The sequence below is a fragment of the Papaver somniferum genome, chromosome 5 (genome assembly GCF_003573695.1).
Source record: "Papaver somniferum cultivar HN1 chromosome 5, ASM357369v1, whole genome shotgun sequence".
Classification (NCBI taxonomy): domain Eukaryota; kingdom Viridiplantae; phylum Streptophyta; class Magnoliopsida; order Ranunculales; family Papaveraceae; genus Papaver; species Papaver somniferum.
The window spans coordinates 73288129-73308619 of NC_039362.1; the positions used below are offsets into that span (position 1 = coordinate 73288129).

The 20491-nt window shown below is 43.0% G+C and overlaps 1 pseudogene; it reads right to left on the reverse strand.

Moving 5' to 3' along the window:
* Positions 1–253: 253 nt before the first annotated feature.
* On the reverse strand, positions 254–20261 carry LOC113279179 (annotated as a pseudogene).
* Positions 20262–20491: the final 230 nt, after the last annotated feature.

Consider the following 20491-nt stretch of genomic DNA (forward strand, 5'->3'; position numbering starts at 1 on the left):
GTAGTGAATCCTGAGCCTTAATCCTTCTAAAATCTTGACATTGCTATTAATTTCCTTCATTTATTTATTTGCTTAAATTTAAAAAAAAAAAAGTTACCTTCACAAGTTCGAAAAGAACCCAGTTTTCATCACTATCTACAACAACATTTGAAAATACATCACATAGGCTTTGGCCAAACCACAATTTTGTTTAAAATTTTCCTATTGAAGCAAAATAAACAACTGAAAAGCATGATCAATTGCTAATTAATAATTATGCCACTTTTAAAATGTTTTTGATAAAAGCATTAAGATTGATATCAGACGATCCGCCCTTTGCCAATGCTTTTTCGCAACGCTCCTTGAGTTTGTCTGATCTTCTCCTCATTTTCTTGCTTTCATCGTGGTCTCCATCCAAATCCATGAACTTCTTAATAATATTTGAGATTTCGTCACGTTTGATTAATTTTTCTGCTCCAGTAACTTTCATCCCAACTTTCCAATCATCACAATGAGTTTTCTATCTAGGATTTGATCGAAAAAAATAGGAAAAGTAAGCATGGGTACACCTGAGTAAACTCCTTCTAATGTTGAATTCCAGCCACAATGTGTCCAAAATCCTCCGATAGAAGAATGGCAAAGAACTCTCAATTGGTCACACCACGATACTACGAAACTTTTACATCCTCCCATTTCATCATCAGCCAATGAACCTTCTAAGAACGAAGTGTCTCCCCTCGAAATTAACAAATATCGAACCTTGCTATCGTGTAACCCAGCCAAAATCTCCTCCATTTGGTCCTTTGAGACTGATAGAAAACTACCCAATGAGACGTACAAGACCGAATTTCTCGGTTGTTCATCTAGCCATTTTAAGTAGTAATCCTTCTTGTCACTATTTCCATTAGGTGTTTGACCATTATATTGGTCAAGATTAGCAGGAAGATGAGGTATCGAGGGCCCAACAGAATAGATAGGGAATGGAAGTCTTGACATTAGAGTTTCCACAACTTGTACTTCAATCTCATGGAAGGAAGTAAGAAGAACACATTGAGCTTTACGAACCATGTCGAATGCTTCCAAGACTCGACCCAACACTTTTCGGCCAGTCCCTTCAAAGTATCCTGGCATGTCTGATAATCGTGTTGGAGCAACTCCAGGAATGTAGTCTATCACTTCGTGTCCTCTTTCTACATATTAGACATCAAAGATATACATGTGCAATGGCACATTAGATATCAAAGAGATTACACTAATATGAAATGAAATACTATTTAGTTAGGGTTACAAAAAAGCTTCTCTTAAATGTAGGCCATGTATTTATTGACCATAGCCCATCTAAAATAAGTGTTTAAGCTAACCAAACAGACTTTTATAATTATTCCAATAGCCAAACTAATAAGATACCCATTAAATCCCTAAATCAACAACAACAACAACAAAAATTTCTAACTTTTATAGTTAAATATAGGTAAGATATAAGACATATTTAATGTTTGTGAAGAAAATAATCAATACTCTCAATCATTTTTAATGTAGTCATGATCGAGAAAAAAATAATATCTTAGAGATTTTTTTTATAGATATGTTTGTGTTAATTAATTCCATTTCGATCGATGTTGTTGCGAATTTTCTTTTTAGGAAATATAATTAGAATACACACCTCGATCAATTTACCTAACATTTTTAGGGGCGACCCAAAAAAAATTAGGGGTGGCTTCTTTATTCCCAACCCATAGACAAGGTTATGGGATGTCCTAATGGTTTGGAGAATACCTAAATGCCTTATATAATCGGTAGTTTAGGATTGGTTTTAGCAACCGATTATGATTTCTATAATCGGTAGTTTAGGATTGGTTTTAGCAACCGATTATGATTGTGTTCTTTTGTTCTTTTCTTTGTTTTGAAAAAAAAAATGGGGCTACTATCAGAATCGGTATATAGTAAACATCACACAACTACCGATTGTGAAAGTTGAGAAATCCGAAGTTTCATTTGTTTTGCAAAAATTGAATTTGGGGCTACTAACACAGTCGGTAGATTGTGAACATCAAGAAACTACCGATTGTAAAAGTTGAGAAATTTAAAATTTGGGGCTACTATCACAATCGGTAGATAATAAACATTATCTACCTACCGATTGTGAAAATAAAGAAACTACCGATTGTAAAAGTTGAGAAATTTAAAATTTGGGGCTACTATCACAATCGGTAGATAATAAACATTATCTACCTACCGATTGTGAAAATAAAGAAATTCCAAATTCCATTGGTTTTTGAAAATTCTGAATTTGAGGCTACTACCATAATCGGTAGAAAATGAACATCATGAAACTACCGATTGTACAATCGGTAGATAATAAACATCACGAAACTACCGATTGTGAAAATAGAGAAATTCAAAATTCCACTGGCTTTTAAAATTTTTGAATTTGGGACTACTACCACAATCGGTAGATAAAGAACATCATGAAACTACCGATTTTTACGTTTGTGTATAGAATTTGAAAACTTAAGAATTTTGACAAAATCCAATTTTGGGACTACTTTGTAATCGGGAAGTTAAACGAACTTCATTTACTACCGATTATGTTAGTTCATTTACTACCGATTGTAATCGGAAGTTAAATAAACTACATTTACTACCGATTATGTTTGTGTAGAGATTTCGAAAATTTAAGAATTTTGACATAATCCAATTTTGGGGCTACATTATAATCGGAAGCCAATTATATGTCATTGTCTACCGATTATAGATATATTTTGGCTAATTATTTTACAATCTGTAGATGTGGTAATCCATTATCTACCGATTCTGGGTAGTTTGGTCATTAAAAAATTTCATGATGTTCTCCCGATTGTAAACTTAACTACCGATTTTGGGTAGTTTCTCCCGATTGTAAACTTAACTACTGATTACAAAGGGTAATTTGGCCATTAAAAAAGGCGGGAGATAAGGGATAGCTTCATTTCATGTTTGGGTGACCCGTTTTTGTCTTAGGCTAACCCCTATGGGCTAGATTTGAGTGCTAGATTGGCCAAAAAGTGTTGCAAATCAAAAAATAAGTGTTGGAAAAAGTTAACAGTGATAGTGGATAGTTCTCTCTCCTAACAGCTGCTCGCCATCCAACTATCAGCGAGATTGAAACACTGAATCGTTCGGCGCTCAAAAAGTGATCCCAACGCCGAATGGTTCGACGCTATATATTTTTTTTGTAGAAAGAGAGAAAGTGATAGAGAGAGAAAAAAAGAAGGAAATAAAGTGATGGAGAACGTGGGGAAAGAGGAAGAAATAGAGAGAGAAAAGAAAAGGGAGAGAGGAGAGAGGAAAAGATGGAGAGAGAAGAAAAAAAGGGGGAAAGAGAGGAAATAATGGAGAGAGAAATACTAAATAATCAGTTCTTTTAGAAAATAAAAAATGTAACGCTGTTTGGTTCGGCGTTGGACGCCGAATTGTTAGGCGTTTCGCGGTTAGATTGGCCATCCCCATAGGGGTTAGGAGATTGCCCAATCTGACGTGGATGGCCAATTTAACAGCTAAATATCTAGCCCATAGGGGTTAGCATTACATGTCGCCCCTAATTCTTTTGAGGTCGCCCCTAAAAATGCTAGGCAATTTTAATGTGATCATGATTGAAAAAAAACAAGAATATCATTTTATAGAAAATTAAAATTATGGTTTATTTTATTGAAAAAAAAAGATATTACCTCTGTTTTCAAAAAAGAGATACTTCCATTTGGCCGAAAAATAGGCCGAAAAAAATGAACTATTCATTTTTTAAAAACGGAGGGAATATTATTTTAGGGAAAATTAAAAATTAAGGTTTATTTTCTTTCAGGCAAAAATTAAGAATCCCGGCATATAATGGGTTAATTTTTTGGATATTAAACCAACAATTACAATTAATTTAATATATATTAAAAAGAATGTGCGGGTTTATTTTGATTTTGAGCGAGAAGAAAATTTTAAACTTATTTGTTAATAAAAAATTAAGACTTGTTTGGTTTTTGTTCTAAGTTAAATTTTTTGAGTTATACTAAAACAAATGTGTGGGATATATCTAAAAGAACCCTACCAAAAACCAACTAGCTCCAGTTCTTACCTGATAGATCCACCGGGAAATGCTCGTTTTGAGTAAAAAGATGAAAATGATACAAAGTGGAGAATACAGAACGCGACATCGTCCAAAGAGAAACCACTGGAATATTCCTACGACTCCCAACAGAAACCGTAAACGGCACATATGTATCAGCAATAATAACAGTCACGGGAGATTCAAGTTCCAGTTCATCCATGAGCTGTTCGATAGGAGCTTCCATTTTAGTGAACACTGAATCAACAAAACCCGCAAAATCTAATGCTCGAACTAGTTCTGAAGGTATCAGGTTCGGGATCGTACGCAGCTGAATCTGTGGTGGCCTTGGTTTTGACTCAATGAAACCAAACCATTCTTCAGTAACTACAAATGTAATTTTGATATTTTCTCCTTTGAGACTAAGAGTTTGCATAAGTTCATCATAGGATTGATATGCCCTCTTCCTGGATATGCTATAGCCACAACATGACATATGTGGGTGATGAATGGGAAGTAACAATGACTTCGTTAGCTTCTAATCCATGATGAACACCACAATAGAAGTGATTGACTTATAAAATATTTTTACATTGGTAAGGTAAATGGTGAAGGATTCACATGTGCTGTTTATGATAATCGCGCTATCCACGGCACTTTTGGTTGGCGGCGTTGGCCACAGTCATCTTCTAGTCTCTAGATGTGTGCAACACCCAAGAAACAATACACCTAAGTGATAAGGCCTCAATTGCTCCTCCACTACCTATACCAGAGGTTGTAAGGCATCTAATCAGAACCATATGCTCCAACTTTTTCAACACAGTGGTGAAAGTAAGCGCAGATTGAGTTAGCGCATATTGCTAACATCACATGCCAAAGCAAATTCGATAACATCCGTAGAAAAGTCTAACCATAAAAATTAATGATCCATGGTCATAAACATAAAACGGCGATAAATATAAGTAATTTATAATTACGATCCAGTTACTTTAAAATGTCTCCCTAAACATCACTGTATATTAAGAAAGAGTCAGTGCATTATCCAGTAACCGGCTAAACTGTTCTCGCGCAGCAGTGACATAGCCTTTCATTTTCATATGCCAGTTGGGCCTCTTCGGGCAACAGACACTGAGCTTGTCTCAACAACTTCTCCTCAGCACCCAAGTACTTATAACGAGACACCCAAGACACCCAATCCTTCGCCATTTGCAAACACTCCACAGCCTTAACCTCAGTAGAACCATTCTGAGAGATAGAATCCACCAAGTTGGTTAAAAACGCAGTTTCGAAATCATTGACATAACAATGCAACACATCTTTACTAATCTCCTTGGCAATTTCAACAAAAATCACTACAACATCCTTGACAAAACCCCAATCGACTCGATTTCCCTCGCGTTCTAGATTAACCAACGCAATAACAGCATCTGAAAGTGTGGCGGTGAACTTGATTTTTTATAGGAAAAAAAAAGAGAGGAGTCGCTTTATAACACTATTAGGCAAAGCCTGACCAAAACTAAAGCCCAGCCAAAACGTTGTCGGCAAATAACGACCGGTTTGTGTGAGCACACAAACCTGCGAGGGGGTCCGAACGCTCACAATCAATCATTATCATCTAAAGAGATTGTGATGATGATATCCTGGTGTTGATTCATTGGCTCAAAACCTTCGGGTTTATCATGGCCTCATCTAACAACTCCATGCGAGGCGTTTGCGCATGGGATATAAGTATTAAGGAAAACAAAACGTATAAGTAAACATCCATGGAGCTAAATAAATGTAAAGTGCTGAAATATAAATAAGACCAAGGTTTACGTGGTTCAGCACTAAGGCCTACATCCACGGGGTTTGTTGTTTTACTATGTTCTTCACGGTTACATGAATAGTCGAATGACTTTTGGATTTACATGTTTCTCTCTTCTAAGTGATTAACTTACCCTTGCAATCTCTCTCTCTCTCTCTCGTTCTCTCCCTGATTTTTCCGATCCCCTTTCCTCTTGGTGGAGATTGGGTATTTATAAGGTTAGAACGTGGGACCCATCTCTGAAGACCGTTGGAACCTTATCTTCTTGTGTCCTTGCGTCCATCCCGCGGAGGTCTGCGTTTGCCCCTTGATCCCGCAGAAGCATCCTCGCTCGTTCCACAGGTTGGTCGACACGTACACTGCTCAGAGTGTTTAATGCGGGTAGTTGAGGGGTCTGCTCGTGTCAGACAAGTGTCTTCTGCCCCTGTCAGTCCGTGTCAGCTAACTTTCTCTCCACCGTTGATCTTAGCTTCTCTTTTGGGGATGAGATAAAGTAACTCCTCGGGGTTTATTTGGTGTTTCGTGACGCATCATGTTTTGATGTTTTGGCCTGCATGCTTTCCACGTATCTTTTTATATACACGTGTCTGATAGTGAGATATATGTGTACACAATTTGCCCCTTTTCTTCGGGCTTGAATGACTAATGGGTGCCTTGAAGAAAAACTATCGTCGCATATTCTTCTCACTCCTAATAACTTCTCCTAGATACTTGGGCACGTCTTTTATTCGTGCATTAACTGCTTATGTAACGGGCACGTTTCCCATTCCTCCCTTAATTTCCTTCTCTTTCTTTCGGGTATTTTAAGGATAGAAAGAAAATTTAATTTCATTCTTCCTACACGCTCTCTCAGTTTTCATTCTTTTTTCAGCCCTTAAATTTTCTGTCTGTCTTCATTGAACCTGTGACCTTAAATTCTCTGTCAGTCTTCATTGCACCTGTGATCTTAAATTCTCTGTCAGTCTTCACTGGACCTGTGATCTTAAATTCTCTCCACCTTAGCATTAATCACGCCCGCTTCCCCTGTTTGTTTCTTCTACTGCTGTTTTTGCCGGTAAGTTTTTCTTTTCTTTATTTCCACTGTTTTACGCTGTGTTGATTTGTGAATTCTCTGCTACTGTTGTTCCTTGTTTGTGATGAAGAACTTCTTCTGATGCTTGCATACTAGTTTGCCCCTGTTCTTCATCTTAAATTAAGGAAGCCACTACTTCGAGGGTGTGAATTTTATGAAATTTTGAGCATGTATACTAATTTTAGGGTTTCTGCGTTATCGTGTGTGTATTGCTATGGATGTGGTTTTTTGATCTTTGGTAATGTTTTTTGATTGTGTGTAACTTGTTCTTGATTTTATTCTTTTCGCAGCCATGTCTGACCGTCCGCGGCTTACTTATCAGACTCCTGATTCTGGGCTATCGAGATCTCCTCCGCGTCGAGAGTCTCAAGATGATGTTCGTCGGAGTCGAGTTTCTTCTGGAGCGAAAGCCTCGTTCTCTAGGGAAGAGATTCCTCCGATAATTCCGTCTGGTTCCCGAAGAGTCTTCGATCGCTCAGCGGCTCGTCCTCGTGATGATACTAGGAGTACGCAGGCTCCGCCCCGCGCTGTTGCTTTTGACATTCCTCCTGTACGTTCGTTAGTGCCCGAGCATCATCTGCGGTCTTCTCCAACTTTTAAAGGGAAGAATACGAAGGGTGTAGCTCCTAGGGCTGAATCTTCAAAGAATCCCCCCGTGAAGAGAAAGGCTTCGGAAGCGTTCGTCATTTCATCCGGCCCCGCCGAGGAGGATGAGGCTGCTCCCTTGATACGCAGTGTCTCTGTTAGTAGGAAAAAAGTAACCTTCAAGCATATCGATCTCGAAATATTCAAGGAAAAGCACGAGCTTCAAGCCTTCGGGGTTCGTTTCTATGCCCCTGAGGATGATATTACGTATGAGCTGATCTCCAAGTATGAGTTCGATGAATTTCATTTGTTAACGACGGTTGGAGCATTCGAAGCTGGTCTTATGCTGCCGTTGTACAAATCAGGTGATTCCTTCTACTATGACGTGCTCGCTAGTCGTGAAGGCTCTTCCACCAATACTCACAGCCGTTCCGTATCCCAACTATCGGGGAATTATCTCCGCGCCCTGAAGGAATGCTATCTGCGGAGTAAGGGGGAAACGTCGATGACTTGTTACGTCCCCAATCCCATGGAGAAGGAATGGTATACTCCTGAGAATTTCAATAACTCCTTCGGTGATTACGTCAATAGTAGGAATCGCAAGCCGTGGAGTGTCAGCCTTCGGAATCTCCCTGCTCCTCGGGGCGAGATTCGTCTGTTAAATGAGGTCAGCGATGCCAAGCTGAAGTATGTTCCTGGCACGGAGGCGTCCAGTCGTCGGAAACTCTTCCCCGCGCGAGAGAGGATCAAGCGCGATCATGACTACGAGTGGCACGCCACCGTTATCGAGATAGTTGGTCTGTGGGCTTACGGTTGGATTCCTGTACCCGCGGTTGGCGGCCTACCGAGAATAGTAAGCCGCGCGTCTCCTCCTGTTCGCTATGGAGATTTCTGCCCCTGGCGTCTGAACTTTGCGGGCATGAATTTTCCTTATGCCCTGGACGTCGTAGAGGGAGACGAGGAGGATGGTTCCGGTGCTATACTCCCACCGAAGAATATCTCAGCTGCTCAGGTACGCAGATTCTAGCTGCGCTTCTTTTTTAGAACTTCCATCAGACGGGAAAAATAATTCTTTTTGTGGTGTTGGTTTCAGGTTGAAGAAGAAAAAGATTAGGCCGAAGCAGTCTTCTACTACGGTGATGGGCGAGGTTGAGCCCAAGAAGAAGTTACTAGTCCAGTGAACGAAGAGTTTGCTGAGGACGAGATTACAGATGGGGAGGAACGTACTGGTACCTCCCCTATCAATGTCGAAGAAGAGGTCTTCGCTGGTCATGCTGGTGATGAAGGAAGGAACAAAGGTGGTGGCTGATGACGTTGTATCGGGGATGTTTCCGTCCCTGCTGGTGATGTCGCGGATACCCTTCCCACTTCTCAAGAATTTTCTTTTGATCGGATGTATTCCACGGGGGAGTTCTTTGACGAAGCCCTCGATTTTCCCGAGGACTTCTCTTTACTTTCCCCAATGATGATTGGGATGTTCTTGGTGGTGATGGTAATGGGATGCTACTGTAGAAGATGTTGGTGCGGAGGAGCCTGCTGTGCATGTAGGCGCGGAGGAGCATGCCAACATTGTGCTGAGGGGGTCGTCAGAGAAGGAAAATCTGTCTGAGCGCCTGCGATATCTTCCCCAGTCGCCGACGTCTGAGGGTGAGGACGCCATCATGGATTGGTTTAAGGAAAAGAATCTTCTGTTGTCTCTCATCCCGCTCCTGTTGTTGCTGGGGAAAAGGAATCAACCGCGTATACCCGTCGCATGATGGAGATGTCTTCTAAGGCGGGTGTCTGAAGCCTGGGGAAAAAGGTTGACTGTTCCCGAAGCTACCCTGTGCCGGAGCCTCCTACTTCCGTTGCCGATATGATGGCCATCGCCGACGGGTATCAATATGGCTTTCCGCAGCAGCGTGTGCTGGAGGTAAATTTTCGTACATACTTCTACGTGACGATCAACGCTTCGGTGAAATAATGTTTTGTCATCTTGATGTGTAGATGATGAGGAGCGAGCATTGTAACCACGTGCTGTATCAGTTCTTCAAAGCGAAATCTCTGAAGCTCGAGGCTAAGCTTCGTCACCGAGAAAAGGAATTATCTGCGGCTGAGGTGGAAATAGAAGAGCTGAAGAAAAGCCTTAAGGAGAAAGAAAAGCTGGGTGAAGCAGAGGGCTGATCTTCGTTCAGAACTTGTTGTGTGCGCGCTGAGTTAGAGCAAACTCGTAGCCAAGTTTCCACTTTCACAGGTTTGGTTCTTTTCCCTCGCCGTATGTCGTCATTCTTTATTCTTAGTTGTTCTGTCTGAGTCTCCCCACCCTATCTCCAGTGGGTGGCGTCCCCGAGCTGATATGGCTTCGAAACGAAAGAGCTCGGCAAAAATCTCGTATTAGAGATTTGGTTGAGAAATTAAGAGTGAAGCTAAGAAATGGGATGCTCGGGCTGAGGTATGGCGCGCGCGGCATGTTCAGATGGTCGACATGCAAAATCTGTACAACCATGATCGTGCTTTATTTAATGGCACACTGCTGTGGACCCGTGATAATCTGCGGGAAGCCCGTGAGCACTTCCTTGTTGGAATCTAGGATTCAGCTGTTGGAAGAAGAATTACAGACGGCTCGATCCATTCCTCTTTCAGGGGTCCAGGATAATATGCTCTGTCTTGCCAGAGAAAGAGATGATGCTCGTGCTGAAGTCTACGCTCTCAGCAATGCTCTTTCCGCGTCTCGTGCCGACGTAGCTCGTCATGCTGAGTCTGAGAGGAATCTTGAAGTGTGCATGTACAGACTCAGCAAAGGGGTCTCAGAGATAAATAAAGAGGTCGACCACCTTCGTCATATGGACTCGATGAAGCAGGTAGAATTAGATGCCTGTCAATTTACTCTCACCAACCTTCAACTAGACTATAAGAAATTATCCGCGGAATATGATCATCTTGATGAAGCGCGAGATGCGGTTGTTAATGAGTATGAAGAGGCTTCGGCTTGTGTCGAAGGTATAATCCCATTTCATCGAGTGTGACCTTGTTTTTTTTCTACGCTAACTCCGTGGTGTTGTCTTTTTCAGAGCTCGAGGGACGCCTTCGCGTCACAAATGAAAAACTTGAAAAGGCTCAATCTTCCTTAGCGCAGCAGGAAGAACAGACCAATCACTTCAAGAATTTAGCAGCAACCCGCGAGGAGGCCGTTGGTGCTGCTTCTAGAGAAGTGAATCGGCTATCTTCGTTATTATCCCAAGCCCAACAGCGGACAACAGTTATTAACACAAGGCTCGTTGTCAATTGGCTGAGGAGACGAACAAGATGCTGGAGAGGATAGAACTTGGCCTAAGGAATGAACATGGTCTCGTGAAGAACTATCCTCGTCGTCCCGTTCCTTCTGCCTTGCCCAGCTCCTCGGGCCCCTCTTCTGGTGGGAGCGTCCCATCAAGTCTTCGGAATAATCCTGCCGATGGGGCCGCCACTAGGTAGAGATCGCAGCATTTGTAGGTCCGCGGCATCATTATCCTTTTTGTAATCATGTAACAAGGATATTTTTTGCTGATGATCCTGTAAAAGGAATATTTTTTGATTGTGTATCCTTGATTTGGCCTTTCACTTCTTGTAATCACCCTTTATGAAATGAATCCTCTTCTTGATATACCTACAATGTTGTTTTTTTTTATTTTAAGTATTTGTGAAAAATCAAAACAAAAGTTTTTAAGTGTTTGAGTGCGATACTGAAGGAAGGTACCTTCGTGATCGTCTTGAGACCTGTCACCCCGCTGGCGAATCCTGGGCCAGAGGATTCCCAGACGGTGGGGGCCGGGGCAACGTTCTAGGATATGGGATTAAAATATTTACACACCCATTCCGTCGACCCGTTGCCTTAAGATTGGTTGGGTATCTCTTTCTGCTGGGTGCCTTCCCCCTGGTCCTACACTTATGGACACTGATGGGGGAGCCCTGAGAGATTGTAGATTAACTACTTTCCCCAATATTGTAGGTAGATTCCACTGACTTGATAATTTGAAAGCTTGTTTGATTGATAAGTTGAGGTCTGCAATTCCTCTTCCAGAGATAGAAACATGTGGAGCGGTCAGGCTCCCTTCTTCTTCTGGTACACTCCAAGCAGATTCAAATCTGCGTTGCTTCTATGGGAAGTATGGTTTGAGCCATTTAGCATTCCAAGGATGCCGGAGGACCTCGCCTTTTAGATTACGAAGGTAGTAGGAACCGTTACCCGCAATGTCGTGATCATAAAAGGTCCTCCCCATGTAGGTGCTAACTTTCCCCATTTCTTTTCTTGCTGATACCGTGGGATTGTTCTCAACACATACTGTCCCTCTACAAAATTCCGTAGCTTTACCTTTTTGTTGTACTCCCTTGCTAGTCTTCGTTGATAATTTTCCATCTTTTGCAATGCTACTTCCCTTCTTCCTTCCAAGTCGTCCAACCTTTCTAACATCATATCTGTTGTGAGGTTTTTCTCCCAAGCTTCGGTCTTCGTGGTTGGCATGAGGATTTCCGTAGGTATGACTGCTTCAGCTCCATAAGTTAGAAGAAACGGGGATTCCCCGGTAGCGGATCTTCGTGTTGTCCTGTATGCCCATAAGACATTGTGCAGTTGTTCGCACCATCTTCCCTTATGCTCGTCTAATTGTTTTTTGAGTATAAGGGCGAGGGTCTTGTTGGTAGCTTCCGCTTGTCCGTTGCTTTGAGGGTATAGGGGGTGGACTTGTTCTTTCTTATTTTGAAGTCGAAGAGCATGTCTATATTTTCCCTGTAATTGCTTGCCGTTATCAGATACAATTTCAGCAGGTATACCAAATCTGCAAATGATGTTCTGGAATATGAAAGTGAACACATCCGCGTCTCTGATCCTGGCCAAGGCCTTAGCCTCCACCCATTTACTGAAGTAGTCCGTGGCTACTATCAAAAATCGTCTCTTCCCTGATCCTTCGATGAAAGGCCCGACGATGTCTACGCCCCATTTTGCAAATGGCCACGGGCTATCGACAGAGTTTAACATTGTTGCCGGCGCGTGGATTTTTTTCGCGAAGCGCTGACATTCTTCACATCGTCGGGACATCCTCGCGGCATCTTGTATCATGTCGGCCAGTAATATCCTTGCGTTTTTGCTTGTCAGCTAGTGATCTCATGCCGCTATGATTCCCCGCGTCACCATAATGGATATCATTTAGAATTCGATGCCCCTCTTTCCGGGACAAGCAGCGTAGTAATGGTCCAAGGAAGGATTTCTATACAGGACCCCTCCCGAAGATCATATCTTCCCACTTTGGAGAGTATCTTCCTAGCTTGTTTGATCCGCAGGTAAGCTTCCTTTTTCGAGAAAGGCATGTATTGTCACCCTCCAGTCATCTTCGTTGCTGAAGTCTTCGTCTTGATTTGCTCTTGACAGGAGCCTCTTCGTCAAAGTCATTATGGATGTCTTCTCCTACCTGGTCTTCGATATTTTCTTCCACGTATCTTGATTGGTAGCGAAGGAGAATTGAGATGCAATCGAAGGCTCGTATACCCTTGCTATTTTAATACCTTCGGCATTTTTATCCCTCAGCATGGATGATATATATGCTAGGGCATCCGCGTGCCTGAGGTCCCTTCTGCATAAGTGCCGGAACTTAATGTTCGGGATTTGTGATGCCAATGTTTGGACCAAGGCCATGTAAGCTGAAAGGGTGTCATCGTACACATTATACTCGAGCCCTATTTGCCGTATGACAAGCTGCGAATCACTTGTCAGCCTTACATCGGTTACCCCCATCTCTATTATTATACGTAGGGCATGTACGACAGCTTCGTATTCAACAATGTTGTTGGTATGCTCTTTGAATTCCAATCTAAGTGCCTGTATAATCCTTTCTCCAGTTGGGGTGATAATGACAATACCTATTCCTGCTCCTTCCTTATTTTTAGATCCGTCGACAAAGACTTCCCATTGTCTTGACTCGCAGGTTCGAGGATATCCATTGGATCCTTGATTTCTTCCTCGGCTTCTGGTATTCCCTTAATCTCTTCGTCGTTGTAGGGGGAGGTCTGCTAAGAAATCTGCCAGAACTTGGGACTTCTGAGAATGTTGAATTTCATGAATGATGTTGAATTGGTCCAGATGGGTGTTCCATTTGGCTATTCGGCCCACTTTTCCCGTGCTTTTGAGGACTGCTTCCAATGGTGCTTTGCATGGTACCCTGACGAGGTGAGTTAGGAAGTAGGTTCTCAGTTTTTGGGTAGCCCATACCAGTGCGAGGATGAGTTGTTCAATCTTAGTATAATTTCTTTCCGCGGAATTGAGTGTCTTGCTGACGTAATAGATAGGCTGTTCTACCTTTGTATTGGTTTTGACTAATACCGCGCTGACTGCGTCCTCCGTTGCTGCTATGTACAGTGCCAAAACTCATCAGGGTCTGGCTTCTGCAGGATCGGGATTGAAGCTAGATGTTCTTTGATTTTTTGGAATGCTTCCTCGCATTCAGCGGTCCATTCGAACCTGCTCCCTTTTTTAGAATATTGAAGAAATGTTTGCATTTGTCCGAAGACCGTGCAATAAATCTGCCCAACGCTGCTATGGACCCATTGAGCTTCTGCACTTCCTTCAGATTCTTTGGGGACGGCATCTCTACTATGGCTTGAATCTTGCTGGGTCTACCTCGATGCCCCTTTTCGTCACCAGATACCCGAGGAACTTCCCCGAGGTGACACCGAAAGTACATTTCTCCGGATTCACTTTCATGTGATGCTGTCTCATTGCTTCGAAGATATTCCTCAGGTCCTGGTGGTGATTTTTACGCAGCTTGCTTTTGACGAGCATGTCGTCCACGTAGACTTCTAGGGTTCCTCCAATCCATGGCTTGAAGATAGCATCGACCATCCTTTGGTATGTTGCCCCTGCGTTTCGGAGCCCGAAAGGCATTCTGGTAGTATAGCAATAAAGGCCATGTGGGGTATAGAACGCTGTGTGTGGCTGATCTTCTTCTGCCAGGGCTACTTGGTTGTAACCAGAATGTCCGTCCATGAATGACAGTTCTTCGTATCCTTCAACTGCTTACCAGTTGATCTATGCTCGGCAGGGGATAGCTGTCCTTTGGACATGCCTTGTTGAGATTAGTAAAGTCGATGCATATTCTAACCCCTCCATTTTTCTTAGGAACAATGACCATGTTGGAGATCCAGGTAGGGTACTTGACTTCCTTGATAAATCCTGCATCTAGTAGCTTCCGAAGTTCTGTTTCTACGCCTCATGATATTCTGGAGCCACTTTTCGTATTTTCTGCCTGAACGGGGGCGTGCCCGGTTTGATGCGTAGTTCATGTTGGATTACTTTTGGGTCAATCCCCGGCATATCTCCTAACTTCCAGGCGAACACATCCGCATATTCCTTAAGTAATTTGGTTAAGGAATGTTCTCTTCCTTCGTCCATGATGGTCCCAATTTTGACCATCTTCGGGTCTTCTTCCGTTCCTATGTTGATTTCCTTTACGGGTTCTACTGGTGTGAACACAGGCTTCGGGTTTCCGAGGACTGGGGCGCTCTTTAATTGCTATTTAGCGTGTTTCTGTTCTTCGCTGGTTGTTGAGGTACTTGTTTCCGAGCCTTGGACATTACCATCTTTCGTCAAGCCTTTCCTGTAGTTTCCTTAAGGAATAGGTCTACGGCTTCTCTTTCGCGGTTTCTTGATTTCTTACTCTTCGGATTTTTCGCTGCTCTTCTTGCTCATTGTTGATATGATCCTGAGTGGCCTGGCACTCTCGCGTAGTGATCGATCTCCCTTGATCTCCATTATTCCCTCAGGTGTTGGAAATCTGAGTATTGGTGGTATGTTGCCGCAACTCCTTTGAGCTTGTGTACCCATTTCGTCCAATAATGGCGTTGTAGGGGGAAGGGGTGTCCACCACACTGAATCGGGTTCCAGTTTCATGGGCCCTGCGTTAACCTGTAACACGATGTCTCCCAAGGGCTTCGTGGCTGCTCCATTGAATCCGTAGATGGTGTGATAAGAGGTCATAACTGTTCATCATGGAGCTTCATCCGTTTGAATGCATCATAGAATAGGATTTACAGAGCTTCCCCCGTCTATGAGGATTTTTGAGGTTACATCCAGCTACTGGTAATGTTAGGACCAAGGGATCGTTATGGTCTTCCATATCTTCTTCGATATCCTCGGCATCGAAGATGATAGGAGATTCCATCCATTCTTCGTGTTCGTCCACCGCTATCCCATCGACCTTATATAACTCGCAGCGGTCTTCGAATTGCTTCCGTAACCTTTTTCCAATCTGCGCTGTGAGTGAGGGTCCTGTGGCTTCGGAACACGAGATGGTGTTGATTGTTCGGTTTCTTCCGGAAGTTGGACTGGTTTGGTTCGTTTGGATCTGTCCTCGGTAACTCCTTTCGTATGTAATGTTTGAGCTCTCCCGCATCAATTAATTTTTGGATCATTATTTTAAGGTTCTTGCATTTTTCGGTCTGGTGTCCGTTGAAACAGTGATACTCACAGTAATCTTTAGACTTCTCGGATCTCGGGGCTGCTTTCCCTTAGACCATGGCCACTCTAAGTTTTCCCTCCCTTTGATCTCTCGTAGGATACGAGCATAGCTAGCGTTGAGTTTCGTGTAAACTTGATCTTCGAATTTTCGGTCGCCTGTTCTTCGTTCATCCCTCCGTTCCTTCCTATCTTCGTGAGGTCTCTCATCTGAGCAACTTTGGCCCCATTGGTTTGTTCCGCTGAATTGGTGCGGGTGAGACCTCTGCGGATATGCCCTCGGGTTTTCCCGTTGAATTTCTTCAAGTCGAGCGTGCTTTTCGATAATTATTCGGAGATCTCCTTCTGTCTTGGGCACGCTCCCGTGAATTTCAACAAATAGGGGACTCATTCGGTCTAAGCCCCATTTGTAGCAGTTGATGCTTACCACTGGGTCCACGCTCCCTATGGCTTGGCAGATCTTGTGCCATCTGTTGTGTACTCCCTCGTGGTTTCCTTGTAGCCAATTGCTAGTGAAAAGAGCTTATCCATCCCGGTGTTTACAGTCTTGTTGTACATGTATGTTCTTAAGAATTTCTCTGCGAGTTGGTCGTATGAGTGGATGGAGTTTGGTGGCAGATTATCAAACCATGATAACGCCGATCCCTTCAGCTTGACGGGAAGTATCTACAGAGTACGGCGTCGTTCTGACCCCATCTAGCTAAGACACGGTTGTAGTACCGAATATGTGCAGCAGGGTCGCTGGATCCATCATAGCATTCGAACGTGGGACAGGGCATTTCAGTGGAATAGGGGTGTTGGCCAAGCGATGAGTTAAGGGCGTGGAGTTAGCTTCTCTCATGACCTCTTCTAACCTTCCCCCACCTTGTTTATTTTTTAATTGCCTGATCTCGGCCATCATCTCATCTCGTAGTTCCTCCATTGCGCGTTGGTGCTCTAAATTCTTCAGCTCATTACCGTCTGACTCTCCATCGTCATAATCCGGGTCGGATACGCTACGTCTCCTTGTCGCGTCTTCATTAGCCGCTATGACGACTCTACAGTCTTGGTTTGGCTCTGGTGCTTTGGAGCTTGCTTCATCAAGTTGTTGGCTGGTCTTCGTGCTTAGAGCAATCCGCTCCTTTAAATCTTGATTTTCTCTGGCCAACAGAGCTACAGCTTCTGCGTAAACCTGCTGGTTCTTCCTCAGTTCCTCAAGCTCAGCCATTAGTCGGTGTGATTGGTTGGACCCCTGATTGGGAGTCCCAGCGCGTGCGCTACAGCCTGGTGCCGCCCTCCTCCATGGTCTGTACTAAAGGTGGCAGGGGTTCAGCTTCGGTTGCTGGTGTTTCCAAATTGGGTGAGCGCCCCTCTGCGGTGCCAGAGCCGGTATGGTTTGATTCTGATTATTTGTTAGCGGCATTCCAAAGTTAGAAGGTGCGCGGGTTGGAATGTTCTGGATTCATCCACCCTTTCTCTTGGTTGATTAAGTTGACTCATGGCGAAGGTATTGCTAGCCTCCGCAGCCTTCGGGACTACCGCAGCCTCCCCGTACTTTATCGTTGCTGCTCTGAGAGCCGCCGCTGCAACTGAATTAGCGTTCATGGGTGAAGTGATTTCGCAGTATCTTGCCTTCGATTGGTCATTTTAGCTTTATCTCCTTTCTGCTTGCTTCGGGTGATGATCGGGGTTGTCCTGGGTGTTTCTTTTGACAAAGCTTTGGATTTTCCTGCTTCCTGCGTCTTTTCCATCACGTGCCCTTTTGTTGATAATGAAATCTCGCCGAAACTTGCCTTCTTTACTCACAACGTTCTCTCTGCATAAGTTATTTCAAACAACAAAACGGGAATATCCGCGTGAAGCGGGTTAGTTGGCGAAATACAATTTCAAGAGGAATTAATACCGCAGGCTATAAATACGGGTTAAAGTTTTATTAAAGGAGATCCTTAGTATAAAAACTACGAAAATTGTAAATCCGACGGATTAGAACAATAACTCTTATCGAAGAAAAGGTGGGTTTTTGAACATAATACAGTTAACGAATGATCTATACGGTCCGAGCTGATAAATCAGAGCAATCATATGCCAATTAAAATGAAATCACAGGACAAGATAAATCTTTTACCGGGACGAAGTCCCTGTTTCTAGCGCCAAATTGTGAGCACACAAACCCGAGGGGGTCCGAACGCTCACAATCAATCATTACATCTAAAGAGATTTGATGATGATATACCCTGGTGTTGATTCATTGGCTCAAAACCTTCGGGTTTATCATGGCCTCATCAACAACTCCATGCGAGGCGTTTGTGCATGGGATATAAGTATTAAGGAAAACAAAACATATAAGTAAACATCCATGGAGCTAAATGAATGTAAAGTGCTGAAATGTAAATAAGACCAAGGTTTACGTGGTTCAGCACTAAGGCCTACATCCACGGGGTTTGTTTTTTACTATGTTCTTCACGGTTACACGAATAGTGAATGACTTTTGGGTTTACATGTTTCTCTTCTAAGTGATTAACTTACCCTTGCAATCTCTCTCTCTCTCTCCTTCTCTCCTGATTTTTCGATCCCCTTTCCTCTTGGTGGAGATTGGGTATTTATAAGGTTAGAACGTGGGACCCATCTCTGAAGACCGTTGGAACCTTATCTTCTTGTGTCCTTGCGTCCATCACGCGGAGGTCTGCGTTTCCCCTTGATCCCGCAGAGGCATCCTCGCTCGTTCCACAGGTTGGTCGACACGTACACTGCTCAGAGTGTTTAATGCGGGTAGTTGAGGGGTCTGCTCGTGTCAGACAAGTGTCTTCTGCCCCTGTCAGTCCGTGTCAGCTAACTTTCTCTCCACTGTTGATCTTAGCTTCTCTTTTGGGGATGAGATAAAGTAGCTCCTCGGGGTTTATTTGGTGTTTCGTGACGCATCATGTTTTGATGTTTTGGCCTGCATGCTTTCCACGTATCTTTTTATATACACGTGTCTGATAGTGAGATATATGTGTACACAGTTTGTAAATCGTGGTTATCGTGGTACAATAGTCTAGACTAGACCATGTACACGACAAGTCAGACGAGTCAAACCCAATGGCCATTCCTACCTTTTGGATGGTCTGACTCATTTTCGAGTCAGATGTGAAAAACAACAAGAGGCTCTGACTCGCTTCCGAGTCCGATGCAGATATCAGGAGTCAGGGATCCTTGACTTACATGTGAGACGTGGCCCTTAAAATAGGGTCCACCCAAATGTCTGGTGGTGCCACGTAGTTTGTCCGCCCATAAAATAATCACGATGGCCGATATCAATTCTCACTCCAAATCTGTACTTAACTTGTGTACTGTACTGTTGTTGTTTCTCTTTATCTCTTCGAAAGCTAGGGATTCAATTCAAGAGTGTCTCATTTTAGGTATTTTCATTTTCTTCTTCTTCAACTTCGAGTTACCCAAATTACCGAGCTTCTCTCTTTGATTTTTCAAGTCAAGTGGTGTGAAATCGTGGCCCCTTCATAATTTCTCTTGTCACCTTTCATCAAAACCTAATAATTTCATCTCATTTAATTTCATATCATACTTCTATGGTTTGGTGCAGGATGGAGAAATTCATAATTTTCTGTTTTGTCTTATTGGGATGGATTATGGTGGGAATAGTAAACAATCCATTTCCGATCAATGCCACGGTGCAAACCGGATATAACGATTTTCCCTTTGCATTGCTCAGAGCAACTGCAGTGGTGCGAGTATAACCAAAGATCAAAGACCAAAAAAAACGACTAAATTTGAGTTTAGTCTGGTGTGTGACGCTACGGGTGGAAGACTAAATTTGATCGCGCGTAAAACAGTTTTACGCATGAAGACGGGCGGAATTATTAGTTACGTTTCATTTCTGGGCGGAATTATAAATTACGTTTCAAACGGGCGTAAATATAAATCACGTTTGTTATCAAGCGTAAATAAAAATTACGTTTGGTAAGGGGCGGAATCTTAAATTCCGCCCGTTGATCAGACGGATTCCAAATGACCGCTCGAAGAAACGTAAATCTAATTCCGTCCGAGTTAAACACGGTCACACAGCACGTGTGAGATCAGACGGCGGAATTTGGTGTCCGCGTGATGAGTTTTACGGACGGACATGTTCTGTCCGCGTGATGAATTTGTCAGCGGTAAAAAATTATTACGCCTGAGACGGGCGTAACCAAATTTCCGTTTCATTAGGGTTTAGGGTTATGGCGAGGTTTCCTGTCCGTCCGATCAATCGGGCGTAATCTTAATGAACCGCACCTTCCACCAATACCGCCTCTCCTTCCCAACCACAACCCATCTCTTCTACACGAGGCTTCTTCTTCTCAGTTCATTTTCTTTCTTCCACAGTTCATACACAGTTCATATTCTTGTTTGCTTCACGGCTCCTCTTCAGTATTTATTCTTCTCCATTCCCATCTACCAACCGTACAGATACCCTAAAAACTCCAAAAAACCCTAAAAACTCCATTATAAGGTATGTATTTTCTACCTTCTTTATTCAATTGTGTAATAATAATATCATGTATT